The sequence below is a fragment of the Stenella coeruleoalba genome (assembly GCF_951394435.1).
Source record: "Stenella coeruleoalba genome assembly, chromosome: X".
NCBI lineage: Eukaryota > Metazoa > Chordata > Mammalia > Artiodactyla > Delphinidae > Stenella > Stenella coeruleoalba.
In genome coordinates this window covers 75,151,761-75,173,309 of record NC_137152.1, presented here as the reverse complement: position 1 = coordinate 75,173,309, position 21,549 = coordinate 75,151,761, and positions in this window count along the sequence as shown.

Here is a 21,549-nt window from a genome sequence, read left to right as displayed (position 1 = left end):
CATGAAAGAATGCTCAACATCACTAATCATTAGAGAAATGCAAATCAAAACTACAATGAGATGTCATCTCACACCAGTCAGAATGGCCATCATCAAAAAATCTAGAAACAATAAATGCTGGAGAGGGTGTGGAGAAAAGGGAACCCTCTTACACTGTTGGTGGGAATGTAAATTGATACAGCCACTGTGGAGAACAGTATGGAGGTTCCTTAAAAAACTACAAATAGAACTACCATATGACCCAGCAATCCCACTACTGGGCATATACCCTGAGAAAAACATAATTCAAAAAGAGTCATGTACCAAAATGTTCATTGCAGCTCTATTTACAATAGCCCAGAGATGGAAACAACCTAAGTTTCCATCATCGGATGAATGGATAAAGAAGATGTGGCACATATATACAATGGAATATTACTCAGCCATAAAAAGAAACGAAATTGAGCTATTTGTAATGAGGTGGATAGACCTAGAGTCTGTCATACAGAGTGAAGTAAGTCAGAAAGAGAGAGACAAATACTGTATGCTAACACGTATATATGGAATTTAAGGGAAAAAAAGTCATGGAAAACCTAGGAGTGAAACAGGATTAAAGACACAGACTTACAAGAGAATGGACCTGAGGCTATGGGAAGGGGGAAGGGTAAACGGTGACAAAGCGAGAGAGAGACATGGACATATATACACTACCAAACGTAAGGTAGATAGCTAGTGGGAAGCAGCCACATAGCACAGGGAGATCAGCTCGGTGCTTTGTGACCGCCTGGAGGGGTGGGATAGGGAGGGTGGGAGGGAGGGAGACGCAAGAGGGAAGAGATATGGGAACATATGTATATGTATAAGTGATTCACTTTGTTATAAAGCAGAAACTAACACACCATTGTAAAGCAATTATACTCCAATAAAGATGTTAAAATGAAAAATAAAATAAAATAAAATTATATATGAAAAAAAAAAAAGATGATCCAACATCTTGGAAATAGAATAGAAAAAATGCAGAAACATTTAACAAGGACCTAGGAGAACTAAAGATGAAACAAACAACTATGAACAATACAATAAATTAAATTAAAAATACTCTAGATGGGATCTATAGCAGAATAACTGAGGCAGAAGAACGGATAAGTGACCTGGAAGACAAAATAGTGGAAATAACCAGTGCAGAGCAGAATAAAGGAAAAAGAATGAAAAGAACTGAGGAAAGTCTCAGAGACCTCTGGGACAACATTAAACACAACAACATTCAAATAATAGGGGTTCCAGAAGAAGAAGAGAAAAAGATAGGGACTGAGAAAATATGTGAAGAGATTATAGTTGAAAACTTATCTAATATGGGAAAGGAAATAGTTAATCAAGTCCAGGAACCACAGAGAGTCCCATACAGGATGAATCCAATGAGAAATACGCCAAGACACATATTAGTTAAACTGTAAGAAATTAAACACAAAGAAAACATATTAAAAGCAGCAAGGGAAAAATAACACACAAGGGAATCCTCATAAGGTTAAGAGCTGATCTTTCAGCAGAAACTCTGCAAGCCAGAAGGGAGTGGCAGAACATATTTAAAATGATGAAGGAGGAAAACCTGCAACCAAGATTACTCTAAACAGCAAGGATCTCATTCAGATTTGATGGAGAAATTAAAACCCTTACAGACAAGCAAAAGCTGAGAGAGTCCAGCACCACCAAACCACCTTAGAACAAATTCTAAAGGAACTTCTCTAGGCAAGAAACACAAGAGAAGGAAAAGACCTACAATAATGAACCCAAAACAATTAAGAAAAAGGGAATAGGAATATACATATCGATAATTACCTTAAATGTAAATGTACTAAATGCTCCCACCAAAAGACACAGATTGGCTGAATGGATACAAAAACAAGACCCTTATATATGCTGTCTACAAGAGACCCACTTCACCTAGAGACACATACAGACTGAAAGTAAGGGATGGAGAAAGATATTCCACGCAAATGGAAACCAAAAGAAAGCTGGAGTAGCAATTCTCATATCAGACAAAATAGACTTTAAAACAAAGACTATTAGAGGAGAGAAAGAAGGACACTACACAATGAAAAGGGATCGATCCACGAAGAAGATATAACAATTGTAAATATTTATGCACCCAATTTAAGAGCACCTCAATACATAAGGCAAATAATATCAGCCATAAAATGGGAAATTGACAGTAACACATTCATAGTAGGGGACGTTAACACCCCACTTTCACCAATGGACAGATCATCCAAAATGAAAATAAATAAGGAAAAAAAAGCTTTAAATGATACATTAAACAAGATGGACTTAATTGATATGTATAGGACATTCCATCCAAAACCAACAGAATACACATTTCTCTCAAGTGCTTATGGAACATTCTCCAGGATAGATCATATCTTGGGTCACAAAACAAGCCTTGGTAAATTTAACAAAATTGAAATTGTATCAAGTATCTTTTCTGAAAACAATGCTATGAGAGTAGATATCAATTACAGGGAAAGATCTGCAAAAAATACAAACACATGGAGGCTAAACAATACACTACTTAACAACGAAGTGATCACTGAAGAAATCAAAGAGGAAATCAAAAAATACTTAGAATCAAATGACAATGGAGGGCTTCCCTGGTGGCGCAGTGGTTGAGAGTCCGTCTGCCGATGCAGGGGACACGGGTTCGTGCCCCGGTCCGGGAAGATCCCACATGCCGCGGAGCGGCTGGGCCTGTGTGCCATGGCCGCTGAGCCTGCGCGTCCGGAGCCTGTGCTCCGCAGCGCGGGGGGGGGGGCACAACAGTGAGAGGCCCGCGTACCGCAAAAAAAAAAAAAAAAAAAAAAAATGACAATGGAGACAGGACGACCCAAAACCTATGGGATGCAGCAAAAGCAGTTCTAAGAGGGAAATTTATAGCAATACCATCCTACCTTAAGAAACAGGAAACATCTCGAATAAACAACCAAACCTTGCACCTAAAGCAATTAGAGAAAGAAGAACAAAAAAAACCCAAAGTTAGCAGAAGGAAAGAAATCATAAAAAACAGAAAAGAGATAAATGAAAAAGAAATGAAGGATATGATAGCAAAGATCAATAAAACTAAAAGCTGGATCTTTGAGAACATAAACAAAACTGATAAACCATTAGCCAGACTCATCAGGAAAAAAAGGGAGAAGATTCAAACCAAGAGAATTAGAAATGAAAAAGGAGAAGTAACAAATGACACTGCAGAAATAAAAAAGATCATGAGAGAATACTACAAGCAACTCTATGCCAATAAAGTGGACAATCAGGAAGAAATGGACAAATTCTTCGAAATGCACAACGTGCCAAAAACGAATCAGGAAGAAATAGAAAATATGAACAGACCAATCACAAGCACTGAAATTGAAACTGTGAATAAATATCTCCCAACAAAAAAAGCCCAGGACCACATGGCTTCACAGGCGAATTCTATCAAACATTTAGAGAAGAGCTGTCACCTATCCTTCTCAAACTCTTCCAAAATATAGCAGAGGGAGGAACACTTCCAAACTCATTCTACAAGACCACCATCACCCTGATACCAAAACCAGACAAGGATGTCACAAAGAAGGAAAACTACAGTCCAGTATCACTGATGAACATAGATGCACAAATCCTCAACAAAATACTAGCAAACAGAATCCAACAGCACACTAAAAGGATCATACAGCATGACCAAGTGGGGTTTATTCCAGGAATGCAAGGATTCTTCAATATACGCAAATCAACCAATGTGATAAACCATATTAAAAACTTGAAGGAGAAAAACCATATGATCATCTCAATAGATGCAGAGAAAGCTTTCGACAAAATTCAACACCGCTTTATGATAAAAACTCTGCAGAAAGTAGGCAGAGAGGGAACTTTCCTCAACATAATAAAGGCCATATATGACAAACCCACAGCCAACATCATCCTCAGTGGTGAAAAATTGAAAGTATTTCCATTAAGATCAGGAACAAGACAAGGCTGCCCACTCTCACCACTCTTATTCAACATAGTTTTGGAAGTTTTAGCCACAGCAATCAGAGAAGAAAAGGAAATGAAAGGAATCCAGATTGGAAAAGAAGAAGTAAAGCTGTCACTGATTGCAGATGACATGATACTATACATAGAGAATCCTAAAGATGCTACCAGAAAACTATTAGATCTAATCAATGAATTTGGCAAAGTAGCATGATACAAAATTAATGCACAGTAATCTCTGGCATTCCTATACACTAAGGATGAAAAATCTGAAAGTGAAATCAGGAAAACACTCCCATTTACCACTGCAACAAAAATAATAAAATATGTAGGAATAAACCTACCTAATGAGACAAAAGACCTGTATGCAGAAAATTATAAGACACTGATGAAAGAAATTAAAGGTGATACAAATAGATGGAGAGATATACCATGTTCTTGGATTGGAAGAATCAACATTGTGAAAATGACTCTACCACCCAAAGCAATCTACAGATTCAATGCAATCCCTATCAACCTACCACTGGCATTTTTCACAGAACTAGAACAGAAAATTTCACAATTTGTATGCAAACACAAAAGACCCCGAATAGCCAAAGCAATCTTGAGAACGAAAAACGGAGCTGCAGGAATCAGGCTCCCTGACTTCAGAATATACTACAAAGCTATAGCAATCAAGACAGTATGGTACTGGCACAAAAACAGAAAGATAGGTCAATGGAACAGTATAGAAAGCCCTGAGATAAACCCACACACATATGGTCACCTTATCTTTGATAAAAGAGGCAGGAATGTACAGTGGAGAAAGGACAGCCTCTTCAATAAGTGGTGCTGGGAAAACTGGACAGCTACATGTAAGAGTATGAGATTAGATCACTCCCTAACACCATACACAAAAATAAGCTCAAAATGGATTAAAGACCTAAATGTAAGGCCAGAAACTATAAAACTCTTAGAGGAAAATATAGGCAGGACACTCTATGACATAAATCACAGCAAGATCCTTTTTGACCCATCTCCTAGAGAAATGGAAATAAAAACAAAAGTAAAGAAGTAGGACCTAATGAAACTTCAAAGCTTTTGAAGAGCAAAGGAAACCATAAACAAGACCAAAAGTCAACCCTCAGAATGGGAGAAAATATTTGCAAATGAAGCAACTGACAAAGGATTAATCTCCAAACTTTATAAGCAGCTCATGCAGCTCAATAACAAACAAATAAACAACCCAATCCAAAAATGGGCAGAAGACCTAAATAGACATTTCTCCAAAGAAGATATAAAGACTGCCAACAAACACAGGAAAGAATGCTCAACATCATTAATCATTAGAGAAATGCAAATCCAAACTACAATGAGATATCATCTCACACCACTCAGAATGGCCATCATCAAAAAATCTGTAAACAATAAATCCTGGAGAGGGTGTGGAGAAAAGGGAACACTTTTGCACTGCTGGTGGGAATGTGAATTGGTACAGCTACTATGGAGAACAGTGTGGAGGTTCCTTAAAAAACTACAAATAGCACTACCATATGACCCAGCAATCGCACTACTGGGCATATACCCTGAGAAAAACATAATTCAAAGTGTTATGTACCAAAATGTTCATTGCAGCTCTATTTACAATAGCCCGGACATGGAAACAACCTAAGTTTCCATCATCAGATGAATGGATAAAGAAGATGTGGCACATATATACAAGGGAATATTACCCAGCCATAAAAAAAACTGAAATTGAGCTATTTGTAATGAGGTGGATAGACCTAGAGTCTGTCATACAGAGTGAAGTAAGTCAGAAAGAGAAAGACAAATACTGTATGCTAACACACATATACGAAATTTAAGAAAATAAAATGTCATGAAGAACCTAGGGGTAAGACAGGAATAAAGACACAGACCTACAAGAGAATGGACTTGAGGTTATGGGGAGAGGGAAGGGTAAGCTGTGACAAAGCAAGAGCGAGGCATGGACATATATACACTACCAAACTTAAGGTAGGTAGCTAGTGGGAAGCAGCCTCATAGCACAGGGAGATCAGCTCGGTGCTTTGTGACCGCCTGGAGGGGTGGGATAGGGAGGGTGGGAGGGAGGGAGATGCAAGAGGGCAGAGATATGGGAACATATGTATATGTATAAGTGATTCACTTTGTTATAAAGCAGAAAAACACACCATTGTAAAGCAATTATACTCCAATAAAGATGTAAAAACAAACAAACAAAGAAAAACAATGGAAACTATCCAAGACAAACCACAAAAAGAAAAAAGATTTTAAAGAAATAGAGTATCTGTGAGCTATGGGAAAACATCAAGCAGATGAAAGAAAGAAAGAAGGAAGGAAGAAAGAAAGAAAGAAAGAAAGAAAGGAAGGAAGGAAGGAAGGAAGAAAAGAAAGGAAGCAAAAGAAGAAAGAGAGGGAGGGAGGGAGGAAGAGAAAGAAAGAAAAAGATATTAATATAGATATAGATAGATATAGATGTAAATATAGATAGTACTTGAAAGAAAGGATAGAAATGAGGGGCAGAAAAAATATTGAAAATATAATAGCTGAAAATTTTGTAAATTTAATAATTATTGAATTAGTTTAATAGGGCTGTGTCTTTAGTCTTTCTGTGCTGCTATAGCAAAAACACCATGGCTTACACAACAAATGTTTATTCAGTTCTAGAGGCTGGAAGGCCAACATTAAGGCAGTGGCAGATTTTTTGTCTGGTGGGGGTCTTCTTCCTAGTTAATAGATGGCCGTCTTTCTGCTGTGCCTTCACATTGTAGAGGGTTGAAAAAGGTCTCTTGGGTCCCTTTTATAAGAGTATTAATTTCATTCATGAGGGCTCCACTCTCATGGTCTAATCACCTCCCCAAATTCCCATCTCCTAATACCCTCACACACGGTTAGAATTTCAACATACACAATTTAGTGAGATAAAAACATTCAGTCCATAACATTCTGCCCTAGTCGTGTTTCTCCAGAGAAAGAGGACGAATAGGAAATATATCTATATGTATTTATTTATCTATCTATTGAAAAAGAGAGAGAGAGAGAGACATGTTTATTATACGGAATAGGCTTACACAATTATGGAGACTGAGAAGTCCCACAGTCTGCAGTCTGTAAGTTGGAGATCCAGAAAAGCTGGTGGTACAATTCAGTCTGAGTCTGAAGGCCTTCAAATTAAGGGAACTGATGGTGTAAATCCCAGTTCAAGGGCAGTAGATGATCAGATGAACTGTCTCAGTTGACACAGTGAGGCAGGACAAAAGGGGTGAATTTCTCCTGTGTTCATCTTTTGTTCTTTTGAGGCCCTCAAGGGATTGAATGATGCTCACACACATTAAGAAGGGCAATCTACTTTGCTGGGTCCACTGATTCTGATCTCATCCAGAAACACCCTCAGATGATATACCTAAAAATAATGTTTAATCTGGGCACCCCGTGGCCAGTCAAGAGGACACATAGGGCTTCCCTGGTGGTGCGGTGGTTGAGAGTCCGCCTGTCGATGCAGGGGACGTGGGTTCGTGCCCCGGTCCGGGAAGATCCCACATGCCACGGAGTGGCTGGGCCCGTGAGCCATGGCCGCTGAGCCTGCGCGTCCGGAGCCTGTGCTCCGCAACGGGAGAGGCCACAACAGTGAGAGGCCCGCGTACCGCAAAAAAAAAAAAAAAGAGGACACATAAAATTAACCATCACAAACTATCTTAGCAAGATACTACACACTTGGTGGTTTAAACAACAGAAATTTATTTTCTCACAATTACAGATGTTAGAAGCCCAGGATCAAGCTTGGTTCTCCTGAGGCCTTTCTCCTTGGGCTGGAGATGGCCACCTTCTCACTATGTCCTTGAACAGTCTAACTCCTGTGGGCACGAATCCCTGGTGTCTCTTTGTATCTCCAAATTTCCTCTTCTTATAAGGGTACCAGTCAGATTGGATTAAGGCCCACTGTAACAGCCTCATTTTAACTTAATCATCACCTCTTTAGAGCCCCTATCTCCAAATACCAGTGATTAGGGCTTCAAGATATGACTTTGGGGGACAACAATTCAGCCCATAGCTACTATAAGCCCCCCAATCTAAGTTCAGTTAACCACAACACACACACACACACACAAAATGGAGAAAGCTACACCAAGGCAAATAATAATTATATTGCTCAAAACTAGTGGTAAAGAGAAAATCTTCAAAGCTGTGACTGACAAGCAAATGACTATATACAGAGGGAATAAGTAGAAGGGTAATGAAAAATTTATTGTTGGAAGCAACAGAAATAGAAAGACATTGGAGCAAAATCATTCAAGTACTGAAACAAAAATACTGTCAGTATGGAGTGCTATGCCCAAAGAAAATACCTTTCAAAAATGAAGGTAAAATAATGGCTTTTTCAAATATGAAAAAAGGTGAATGAATTCACCACCAGCAGATCCATACTATAGATAAAGTAAAAGGAAGGCCTTTGTGCAGAAGGAAAGTAATACCACTGGAAAATATAGATCATATGAAGAGCACTGGAAATGGTAACTACATGGGTAACTATATAAGGCTATTTTTATTATTTAACTATATTCAAATATAATATACTCTTTAGACAAAAATTACAACAGTGTAGTATGAGGTTTATAACTTAGGTAAAAGTAAAGTGTATGACAAAAATACCATAATATACCTGAAGTTGTGTAATATCACTTAAATTGTGACAAGTTATATATATATAATATAAACTCTATGGAAACTGCTAAAGTAACAAAACAATTATATCAAATGAGCAAAAATAAGGAAAAAACAGAATCATAAAAAATACTCAACCTGCGTTTGGCAAAATTAATCACCAGGGATATGCAAATCAAGCCATAATGAGAAAAAAACATAATGAGATTTTATTTCACATCCACTAGGATGGCTATAATAAGAACAAGATAATAACAAGTGTTAATGAGGATACAGAGAAATTAGAACAATCATGCACTGCTGGCATGAATGTAAAATGGTTCAGTCACTTTGAAAAACAGTCTGGTAGTTCCTCAAAGGGTAAACATAGAGTTACCATATGACCCAGCAATTCCACTCCTAGGTATATATCCAAGAGAAATAAAAATGTCTGTCCACAAAAATCTGTACATGTCTATAGCAGCATTATTCATAACAGCTGAAAGGTAGAAACAACCCAAATGCCCATAAATTGATAAGTGAATAAGCAAAATGTAGTGTGTCCATACAATAGAATATTATTCAACCATAAAAAGGAATGAAGTTCTGATACATGCTACAACATGGATGAACCTAGAAAACATTATGCTAAGTGAAATAAGCCTGTCACAAAAGACCACATATTATATGATTCCAATATGAAATGTCTAGAGTAAACAAATCTTTAGACAGAAAGTCGATTATGGCTAGGGGGAATATGAGGATGGGGGACACCAGCTAATGTGTATGGGGTTTCTCTTTGAGGTAACTGAAATGTTCTAAAATGGACTTTGGTGATGGTTGCACATATCTGTGAATATATATCTGTGAATAACCATTAAATTGTACATTTTTAAAAAATACTCAATCTGAAAAGGAATTAGGAAAAAGGTGGAAACTGAACAAAGAACTAGCAATAAGGTAGAAAACAAATATCAAGAAGGGCATTTTAAATACAACTGTATTAATAAACACACTAAAGATGGTCTAAACATTCCAAATAAAATTCAGAGAATATCACTTTGGACAAAAAGGGAAGGCTCAGCTATGCACTGTCTACAAGAAACCCACTTTAAATAAAAAGGCACAAATAGGTTAAAAGGGAATGGATGAACCATGCTAACACTAAATAAAAGAAAACTGGACTGGCTAGATTAACAACAGACAAAGCAGATTTGATAAGTTTAGCTTTATAATAATCTTGAAATTAGGTAGTGTTACCCTTCCAACTTTGTTCTTTGTTAAGGTTGTTTTGGCTATTCTAGGTCATTGGCATTTCCAAATAATTTAGAATCAGTTAGTCATTTTCTATTTAAAAACAAAACCCAAAGAATATTATAAGAGATAAAGCATGTCACGCCAAATGATGAAAGAGTCAAATTATCCACGAGGACATAATTGTAAACACTTATGTGTCTATAAAAAAGCTTCAAAAGATATGAAGCAAAACTTATAGAACTTACAACAGAATTAGAAAAATCCAGTTATTTCAATATCCCTCTCTCAATAATTTATAGAATGTCTATATAGAAAATTGGATGGAATCTACAGAGAAGCTACTACCACTAATAAATGAGTTTAACCACTGTTATAGTATACTATACAAGACCAGTATACACAACTCAACTAAATCTCTATATACTAGCAAAAAAACAATTAGGAATTAACATTAAAAATAATACCATTTGCAATAGCATCCAAAAATATGAAGTGCTTATAGTTAACCTGACAAAAAATTGAAGATCTCTGCACTATAAGTTACAAAACATACTGAGAGAGGTTACAGAAGACTTGAATAAATGGAAAGATATACCTTCCTCTTTGGTGGGAATAATCATTATTTTTAAGATGTCAGCCCTCCCTAAATTGATCTACAGATTCAATAAAAAATCCCAAACAAAATTTCAGCATAAAAACAGAATTTTTCATAGAAATTGACAAACTAATTTTAAAAGCTATAATGGAAATGCAAAGGACCCATAATAGCTGAAGCAATATTGAAAACTAATAAAGTTGGAAGACAAATATTACCAAATTTCAAAAATTATTATGAAGCTACGGTAAAAAAGACAGTGTAGATTTAGCATAAAGATAGACAAGTAGATCAATGGAACCAAATAAAGTTCAGAAATATAATAGATGCACACGTATATGGAAAACTGATTTTTTTCAAAGTTGCAAAGGGAATTCAGTGGAGAAATAGTAATCTTTTCATTAAATGGTACTGGAACAATTGCATATCAATATACCAAGAAACTCAAAAATTTTAATCCATACCTTGAACCACATACAAAAATTAATTCAAAATGAATCATAGAATAAAATGCAAAACCTAAACCTATAAAACTTCTAAAAGAAAAAAAAAGAAAAAAAATTTACCTTAAGTTAGGCAAAGACTTCTTAAAGATAGCACCAAAAGGATAATCCAGAAGAGGAAAAAACACTTATTGCACTTCATCAGAACTAAGAATATGTACTCTTCAAATGACAGTAAGGGAATGAAAAGACAGGCCACAGACTTTGAGAAAATATTTGCAAATCGTGTCTGATAAAGGACTTGAAATTATAATATATAAAGAATCCACAAAATTCAAAATTAGGAAAATAAACAGCCCCATAGTAAAATAAGCAAAAGATCTGGACAGGCATTTTAGCAAAGAAGATAAATGTATGGCAAATGAGCATATAAAAAGATAACATCATTCGTCACCAAGCAAATGTACATCAACACCAAAATGAGATACTGTATACACATATTAGAATGTCTAATATTAAAAGAATGAATGACATTATACCAAGTGTTGGTGAGGCTGTGGAGCAACTGGATTCTTCAAACCCTGTTGCAGGGAATGTAAAATGATATAACCACTTTGGAAAACAATTCAGTAGTTTATTAAGGAGTTAATGACTCATCTACCATAATATCCAGGCATTCCACAATGAGGTATTTATCCAAGAAGATTAAAAGCTTATGCCCATACAAATACTTGTAAGTATTTATTCAGCTTTATTTGCAATAACCTTTATACTGGGAACAACCCTTACATTCATCAAAGGTGAATGTATACCAAATACATCTTGGTATATATCTATAATAGATATTACTCAACAACAAAAGGTAACAAATTATTGATAACGAGAACAGATTTGGATGAATCTCAAAATCATTTTGCTGAGTGAAATAAGGCAGGCAAAAAAGAGTACATACTGTATAAATCCATTTATCAGAAACTCTAGAATATGCAAACCAATCTATGTGTCAGAAAGCAGTTCAGTGTTTACCTGGACATAAGAGATGGAGGGATTACTAAGGGGCACCTGGATACTTTTGGGGGAGTGATAAGTATATTCACTATATTAATTGTAGTTATGGTCTCATGAGTGTAAACATATGTCAAACTTATAATATTGCACACTTTATATATGTGTAAGTATTGTGTGCTACTTTATGCCTCAATAAAGATACATATGCATATATATGTATATATATCTGGACAAGTACAAGCCTATAAACATACCTCAGAAAGTAATTCATTATTTTCTAAATGACAAAATAACAACTAATTCTAATGATTTTAGCAATTAGTTAACCTAATGATAAAATACATAGACATATAATCTCTTGATTTTGCCATTAATCTAATAAAACTGTATCAATATAACATAAAGTTTCCAATGTGATGGGTAGTTGCCTACTTGTTGGATATTTGAACTAATTTACTAGGGACTTTTGAAAAGTAAATATCACTCTCCTGCTGTGACAGACTTGAAAATTTGCCCAGAGAAGAAATGTGATTTTAGTTTATTTCATCTTAAAATTCTAGAGAATTGAATAAAAAATTATTCTTAAAAACAACACTTTATAGCTATGTGTTGATTGATTTACTAGATCAGAATAGTTTATATTAACCTTTTAAAACACCCTTCACAACCTATTGAGTATCTTCATCTTAAACTTTATTTCTATTCACAAGAACTCAGAATTGGTTAAAAATAAATAAATCAGACAAAAAACTTGCTATATCCCAGGTGATACAAGTTTATATTCATATATAGAGCTTTGAATAATACTATATTTTAAGAGTTACTAGCCTAAATAGAAATGTAGCATCTTGCACATCATTTCTCCTTCATACATACATCTAAGCAATGTGAAACAATGATCCAGATACATTTAAATAATATTTCATTAAACTTCTATAGCTAAACTGTCATTTCTGGCTTTCATTCTCTTAATCTGTGTATTCCTAACCAACTATTTACTCAGACATTGCACTCCAGAAAACCATTACAAGCCCAGATTCTACTAGGTTTCAAGCATTTCCTTCTAGTCAAGTATTATGTATGAAATAACATAATGGATATTGGACATGAACATAATTTTATAACCTTCTAAGCTATTTTGAGTCAACAGAAAGAAAGAAAAAACATTCCACTGCCTGTATTGGAAAACAAACACGAAATATTCTGGTTGGTTATCATACTGGGCCCTTTTGCTTGGTAGTCTTCTAAAAGAGATTTTTTAAGGGGGGCATAAAGACAACAATACTTCATATTAATTTATAATGAGCCCTATGATGGTCATGGTGATATGATAACACAAATTAGGACTTTTAAAAACATTCAGCTATTTATCTACATTTTCCAGCAAATTAACTTATTTTAAAGTATTCTCTGCCTCTTATATAAGCAATTATAAGAAACCAAAATGATTGAATGCATATTCATGATGAGTCCATTAGAGTCGGGCATATCTGTGGTGGTTTGGTTGATGCTTTGAGTTGGTAAGGGAGGGTTAACGCTACTTAATAAGAACAGCATGAGAACCAAGATTTGCTACAGAAATCTTAAGGCTGTATCAGAAAGTCTGTAACTACAGGGTACAAAGGTCTATCACACTGATTGATACATGAAAGACACTTTACTATACATTCTCAACCGGGATGATATATCCCTAAAGGGGGCAAAAATCAGTTCTTGGGGGGAAAAATAACCTTTGATATCACAAGAGTTTGTTGCCCTCTAAAGGGCCAGAGCACAAAATACCTCTAAAGGGCCAGAGCACATAATTTTAATACCATAGATGTACATATACAGTACATCTATGGTATTAAAATTTCATGAGGGGTGGTAATTATGAAAAAATGTATAAACATGTCTTTAGGGGGACATAATGAAAAACAAAAAAGGTTGAGAAACACTACACTGTAAAATGGAAAATCCAGTTTCTGGTACAAGGAATTAAGAGCATGACCACTACATCTATGTGAGTATTCCTTTTTGTACTCAATGGTGAAATTGGGTATTTTTTTTGGTATGCTTATCTTTAAGGTTGCACTGAGGTGGGCGAGAGGTGAGGGAAAGGAGTGGAGTTAAGGGATCCCAGAAACTTAAAGTATTCGATGAATAATTTCCCCATCATCCCACATCTTTGTCTCTAGCACTATATCGAATTTGTGTGGCTGATGGTAGATCACATAGAACGTTTCAAATTTTGCCTGCTACATGAATATAAAATTAACTGACATGAATTCCCAAAGGTAAGGTAAATGATATGATACTGAGAAAAACTCAGGGAAATGTTAAGAAAATTCTGCAATACAATGCCAATGTCAAAGATCTGAATTATTTATTTACTAAAGGTCATCCTCCAAGTATATCATCTTAGGCTTTTTTATGTGCTCAAAATTGAACAAGGAAGTTATAGGTGCCAGCCATTTGGGTGGTTTATTAGTGAGCCAGCCCTTCTTGAAGAAGTCTTACCCTGTTGCAGCTATGGACTTGGGCTTAAGAAGATTAATTTCAATATATAAAGTCTCCTCCTGGACCCCATAGTTTCTGATTCTCATATTATAGTATCTCACAGAACAAATGAGATTCAAAACATATAGAAAAAGAAATATGGAAAGACATAGTCATTCTTTTTTTCTTTTTAGGACACAGTATATTAATGATATGCAGGTAATGGTTGCCAAATGCAAATTTTGCCTAACAGAACAGCAAATAGCCAGGCTTTTAAGAAATGCTTTCAAATTGACTTCAACAGCATTCATGGTTAGTTCAGGGAAAGCACAATGGTTGGGTAGGTTGAAAATGATTTTAAAAGCATTGGAGTACAAACTTTGATATAAATGGTCACTGATAATTGTACTCTAAGCCGAAAAAGCAGCTCAATCCAAACTCAGTAAATTCTTGATTATTCAGGATAGGGTTATTCAGATCAATATTTATCAGTCCTTAATAATATTCCTCCTGGTTTCCACCCTTCTGGTCATTTGCCTTCTTATCATTAACTCCACCACAGGTTAAGAGGGAGCACAAAAAAAGGTGAAATACAATTCCATTCATTTTACTACTTATTAACAGCTCTTTTCAAAAGTCTAGTCTAAAATGATAGCTGAAGCAGTAGCTGAGGATTTTTATACATATCTCTTTATTGTGGGCATTTAAAAACCTTTCATGTACTGGGTTTTATTGGGATAAACATATTCTGTACTCCATACTACTTATGATAATAAAATGATAAAAGTAAACCTATTTCTAATCAAAATATAAACATACAGGCACCATGTTGGTAACAACATATTCACTAATGGTCAAAGCCCAATAGAATGGTGCCTTTAACAGCTGTGTATAATATTAGATTAAGATAAAGTAAGAAAGCTTTTTTCTTTTATGGGGTGGTGATATAGAAAATTTATTAAGAAAATAGTATAAATGTAATCTCTTAGGTGCACAAGAACTATGAAATTATCAAATATGATATTCATGTATCAAAATAATATGTTCAGTTTGAAATGTGACAATATTCATCAAATCCTTAGTTTTTAATTTCACATCAATGAATTAAAATTGCACTGCCTTTTGAGAAAATAAAAGGTTAAGCATTTTTTTTTTTACAATACAAGATCATGCCCAGGTAATAATTTATTCAAACACTGACAGCTGTTCAAAAGATACTTGGGGGTGGTTTAGGAGTCTGTGGAATTTATAGATAACACTATGTTTATAGTTCTGTGGCAATGTCAAACACTTTAAGTTGACTTCTTCCTTATTCATATCGTGGTAGAACTGTGACTAGTTATGTCTCGCTGCATAAAAAAATTGTCCCAAAACTTAGTGACTCAAAACAAATATTTAGTATCTCTCAGTTTCTGTGGGTCAGGAATCCAGGCAAGACTTAGGTGGGTCCTCTGCCTCAGGGTCTCTCACAAGTCTGCAAATCAGATTGTGGGCAGGGGCTGAAGTTATCTCAAGTCTAGACTGGGGTGTGTTGGGGGACCTGCTGCCAAATTCACTCATGTTGGCAGAAATCAATTCTTTCTGAGTCCCTGGACTGAGGGCCTAAGTTCCCCCCTGGCAGCTGGCCAAAGGCCTCTCTCAGTTTCTTAACATATGGGTCTCTTCATGGAGTAGCTCAAAACATGGCATGAAATCAGAGCAAACAAATAGAGAGAGAGCAAAGAGACAACAAATAACAAGTGTTGGGGAGGATGTAGAGAAAAGGGAACTCTTGTGCACCATTAGTCGGAGTGTAAATTGGTGCTGCCACTATGGGAAATAGTGTGGAGATTCCTCAAAAATTTAAAAATAGAACTACCATATGATCCAATAATTCCATTCCTGGGTTTTTATCCGAAGAAAACCAAAACACTATTTAGAAAAGATATACGTACCCCTATATTCATCATAGCATGATTTACAACAACCAAGGTATGGAAGCAACCTATATGCCTATCAATGGATGAATGGATAAAGATGTGATATGTATACATACAATGGAATATTACTCAGCCATAAAAGAGTATGAAATATTGCCATTTGCAACAAGTAGGATGGACCTAGAGGGTATTATGCAATGTGAGATAAGTCAGACAGAGAAAGATATTGTATGATTTCACTTATATGTGGAATCTAAAAAACAAATGAACAAACACAACAAAATAGAAATAGAATTACAGATACAGAGAAGAAACAGGTGGTTGTCAGAGGGGAGGAGGGGAGGAGGAGGAGAAAAATAGGTGAGGGAGATTAAGAAGTACAAACTTCCAATTGCAAAATAAATGAGTCAAGGGTATGAAATGTACACTGTGGGGAACATAGTCAATAGTAATGTAATATCTTTGTATGGTGACACATTGTAACTCGACTTATCTTGGTGATCATATTGAAATGTATAGGAGCACTGTATCACTATATTCAGCAACAGAAACTAACATAGTGTTGTAGGTCAATTACACTTCAAAAACAAACAAACCCATAGAAAAAGAGATCAGATTTGTGGTTACCAGAGGTGTGGGGTGAGGGGAGAGGGAATTGGATGGAGACAGTCAAAAGGTACAAACTTTCGGTTACAAGATAAATAAGTAATAGGGATGTAATGTACAACTTGATGAATATAATTAACACTGCGGTGTGTTATATATGGAAGTTGTTAAGAGAGAAAATCCTAAGTGTTCTTATCACAAGAAAATATTTTTCTATATTTCTTTAATTTTGTATGATATAAGATGATGGATATTTATTTACTGTGATATTCATTTCATGATATATGTAAATCAATTTATTATGCTATATACCTTAAACTTATACACTGCTGCATGTCCATTATATCTCAATAAAACTAGAGGAAAAAATTATATGAAGCATTGTAGGATTACATAAGTGAATCACAGACATCCAAGAGCACGTGGCTTGAGATATGACAACACGCCCATTGAAAGGTACAAGTATTGTTCATAACTGGACTTGTAGACATTCAAAGACCTCGACTACTCTAGATCAACACTGGGTGATACATCAGAAGGCCTTGTGGAGTTTCGGAAAAGCAAAGGTGCGTGGATTTCACTCCAGATCAACTGAGTCAGCTCTAAGAATGAAACTTGGACATCAATATTTTTAAACAGTGATCCTCAATGTGTCTTCAAGATTGCTAACCGGGGCTTCCCTGGTGGCGCAGTGGTTGGGAGTCCGCCTGCCAATGCAGGGGACACGGGTTCAAGCCCTGGGCCGGGAAGATCCCACATGCCGCGGAGCAGCTAAGCCCGTGCCCGCGCGCCACAACTACCGAAGCCCACGCGCCTAGAGCCCGTGCTCCACAACAAGAGAAGCCACCGCAATGAGAAGCCCGTGCACCGCAATGAGGGCCCAATACAGCCAAAAATAAAAACAAATAAATAAATAAATTTATATTAAAAAAAAAAAAAAGATTGCTAACCATTCCTAGATACATGTGCCCAAGTATTTATCTTTCTATCTGACCAATGCTTATCTGTCCAGTTTCTTCTGCCACACTATTTGTTACCCTCTTCTAGTTTATGCTCTACCAATCACTAATATACCCTGTCTATGATAATGGAGGGTAGTTTCTTGTCTCGTTGCAGAAAGAATTCAGAGATGAGACACGGAGGTCAAGAAAGTAAAGTGAGGATTTATTTGAGCAATAGTACACTCTCAAGGGGAGAGCAGGCAGTCTCATTTGAGTAGCTGCCTTGGGTTTCTTTGGCAAACCTGTTATGGGGGGCATAGAAATGAATGGGGTGGAAAATTCACTGGGGAGGGAGAGGTTTGTGGTTCGTATTCCCTGATTTTCATCCCAGCTCCATCTTCCCGAGGGGAGGAGGGATTTTTGTCCTTATTTAGCTTAGATCAGAAGTGTCACAGCGTCGGTGCATTATGGGTGCTTCTTATCTGCAAGGCTAATTTTATTGAAATGAGAGCATAATGAGCAAAAAGTTACGTTCAGACCCCAGAGATTCCTGCCTTTTCCCACCTTTCTTTGTCTGCCTCCAGGACACATCACCCCAAAATATGTGGTTTCCTGTCAGTCTGGAGGTTCCTGCTTGTCTTTGTTTACAAGATGTATGGTTTCCTGACATTTGGCCCTTGCTCCCCCTTCTCTGCTCATATCTAGTTACCTGCCTGTTTTAACACCTATAATGCCATGAGCTCTAGCTTCAATAATAATGTAATCTATGAAGAAGTTTTGCAAACATGTTAACTGTAACACACAGTTCAGGAGGCAATCTCTGGAAGCCCATTTATACAAATTACTGCTATTTTGATCTTTGAATGATATGAATAATAATTGGTATTAGGTGTTTAGAAGCATAAACTTTGGAGTTAAACTTGGGCCTGAATACTCTATCACCCACTAGCAGTTGACCATAGGCAAGTTATTCATCCTCTCTGAGTCTTTGTTTCCTCTAGTAATAATTTGTATCTAAAATTGATCCTCATTATTCATAGATTCCATATTTGCAAATTCACCTACTCATTAAAATTTATTTGTAACCCCAAAGTAAAGACACGTGGTGCTTTTCTGGTCATTTGTAGACAAGTGAAGTGTGGCAAAAAATTTGACTCACCTGATGATGCATGTGTTCCCAGCTAAGCTTGAACAAAGCAGTGATCTACCTTTTCGTTTCAGCTCTCATCATGTAAGCAAGTGTTCTTTTCATGGTCTATTTAGTGCCACATTTTTCACATTTCTGTGCTTTTTTTTTTTTGGTGATTTTGCTATTGAAAATGGCCCTAAAATATAGTGCTGAAGTAATGTCTAGTGTTCTTAAGCACAAGAAGTCTTGAATATGTAATAATTAGGGAGAAAACACTATGTTAGATAAACTTCATTCAGACATGAGTTGTAATGCTGTTGGCCATGAGATCGAGGTTAATAAATCAACAATATGTATTAAATAAGAGGTCTTTAAACAGAAACACAGATAAAGCAAGGTTATGTGTTGATCAGTTGATGAAAATTTTGTGACCAGGAATCTAACCTTGTATTTTGCCTAGGAACAATAGGTCAGTACTCACTAATTCAGATTTTGCAGTGACTTTACAGAACATAAGTACCATGAATAATGAAAATCAAGTGTTTTTCTAAAGGTTATTGCCAGGATTAAAGGAAATAATATGTACAAAAGACTTAGCATGGTATTACATTGTCATATTAATACTGTGACTATTAATAGTGTGAATATTTTTACAGACTAAATTGTTTTCACACAGTGCAGAAATCTTTCAGGCCATTGGAAAGGGATATTCCTACTTCAATGCACTAAATGACTCCTTCTTGCTTCAGGCAATATAAGAATGTGGCTCAATAGCCCATACCTAGAAATAGCATTATACCAACCACCGACCTACTCAAAAAGAAATATTTCAAGTTCAGTGCAAACCGCTTGTCCCTTGTCAACTTGCCCTAAATAACACACCCTGCAAATTCCATTGGATAGCTTCTCCTTTGGATGTACTTATTTTTCTGACTTTAATTTCAATGGTTCTTATAATCTTTTCTAACTTCTCTATGCGCTTGTCTTTATACCCCAGCAATGGAAGTGACACAGACTAATTTAACAGTCACGGATATTTATTCCTAACATCATAATTTGAAATAATGTACTATTTATCTATTAGTTCTTCCAGACTGCATAAATACCTGTTAAATAGAAACAGAAATTCAAAATAACTGATTAAAAGGGATCTTTGTGTATATGTGATTGAGTGTGTGGGTATGTCTGCAAAAAATTATTTTAGTGATTTATCTAACTGCTATCCAGAAATGTCATTTTTGAATTTTGAAAGAGATTAATGTTTATACATATACATGTAATGGACTGCTGCCAAGATAATTGTCAAAATTCAGCTTCAGACATTATGTATTTTTTGACAGCTGAAAACCCAGAACTTATTTTTACTGCTTTTCTAGTTTGCAACATTTTATATTGCTGACATTTATTAACTGCTTTGTTATATATTTTTAGTGCTAGAGAAAGCTTTAAAAAGGAGTGCTCTTTCAAAAGGCCATAAAATAATGACTTTTACTACAGAAATCTAAATGTTGCACATGTTTTAGAAAAAAAGTTGAAATCTCCATTTGAGTCCAGAAATCATATATACAAACTTGATTTTGTGCCTCAATCCCACCCAAATTCTAAGAACTACTAGTCTATCCTATTCTAGAGACTCTGAGTGTCTTTCTGAAATGTCTTGGAATATTGTTTTGAATTTAGCAATGGCAACCAACTGTAAAAATAAAAATCAAAAAGCTGGCTAGTTTATCCTTTTTACCCTTCAAACTCAGAAAAGCTTTAAACAATTAATGCAGATATTGAAGGTACAAAGTACTTTGCACTTGATTTAATTCTATTAAGCAGTCTAAGTCTAGGATCAGTTCAATATTAACCATGGTTTCTAAATTATGCGTGAGCAAAGCACATTCTTGCTAACATTAAAAGCAAGTCAAATTTATATTGTTTAATTACTTTCTCTACAGTTTTGAAGTCCTCCCTCATCCACCAAATGCCCAGTGTATCCTCATTTGGCTCTCCATTGCCTTTGAAACTTCACCCTATGGATAAAAAACTGCCTCCTCTCACACAAGGCAGTGGACAGAGTGAAGATGGAGAGATAGCTACACTGACAATGACCGGAGAGGAAAACATGATTTCACTTCTCCAGTTTTGCCAAGGACATGTTCAAGAACACAGTGATAATCTCTATGAAATATAAAACTTGTGCTCCCAGGCAATTCCACCAAACTGAATAAATACATTTCTTAAAATGTGGAAGACTGAACTCAATTATATGAGCTGTCCTCTAAATGACATGTTCAAGGGTCACATGATTATATATGAATTTATATTTTTGATACAGAGAAAAATAAGAAAATAAGGATGATATAGTGAGAATCAACAAAAAGCTAAGTGTATTTAATTCAAAGAATTTTTTTTTATGAAGTAATATTCTCTGTATGTTTTTGGTGTCCAAACATCCTTTCTTTGTGAACTTTATGATAGTACATGGCATTTTAAAAATATCATTACCTGGAAAAATTAAAAGTTGACAACTGTACATAAAATATAAACATCTGGGCATCCCTGG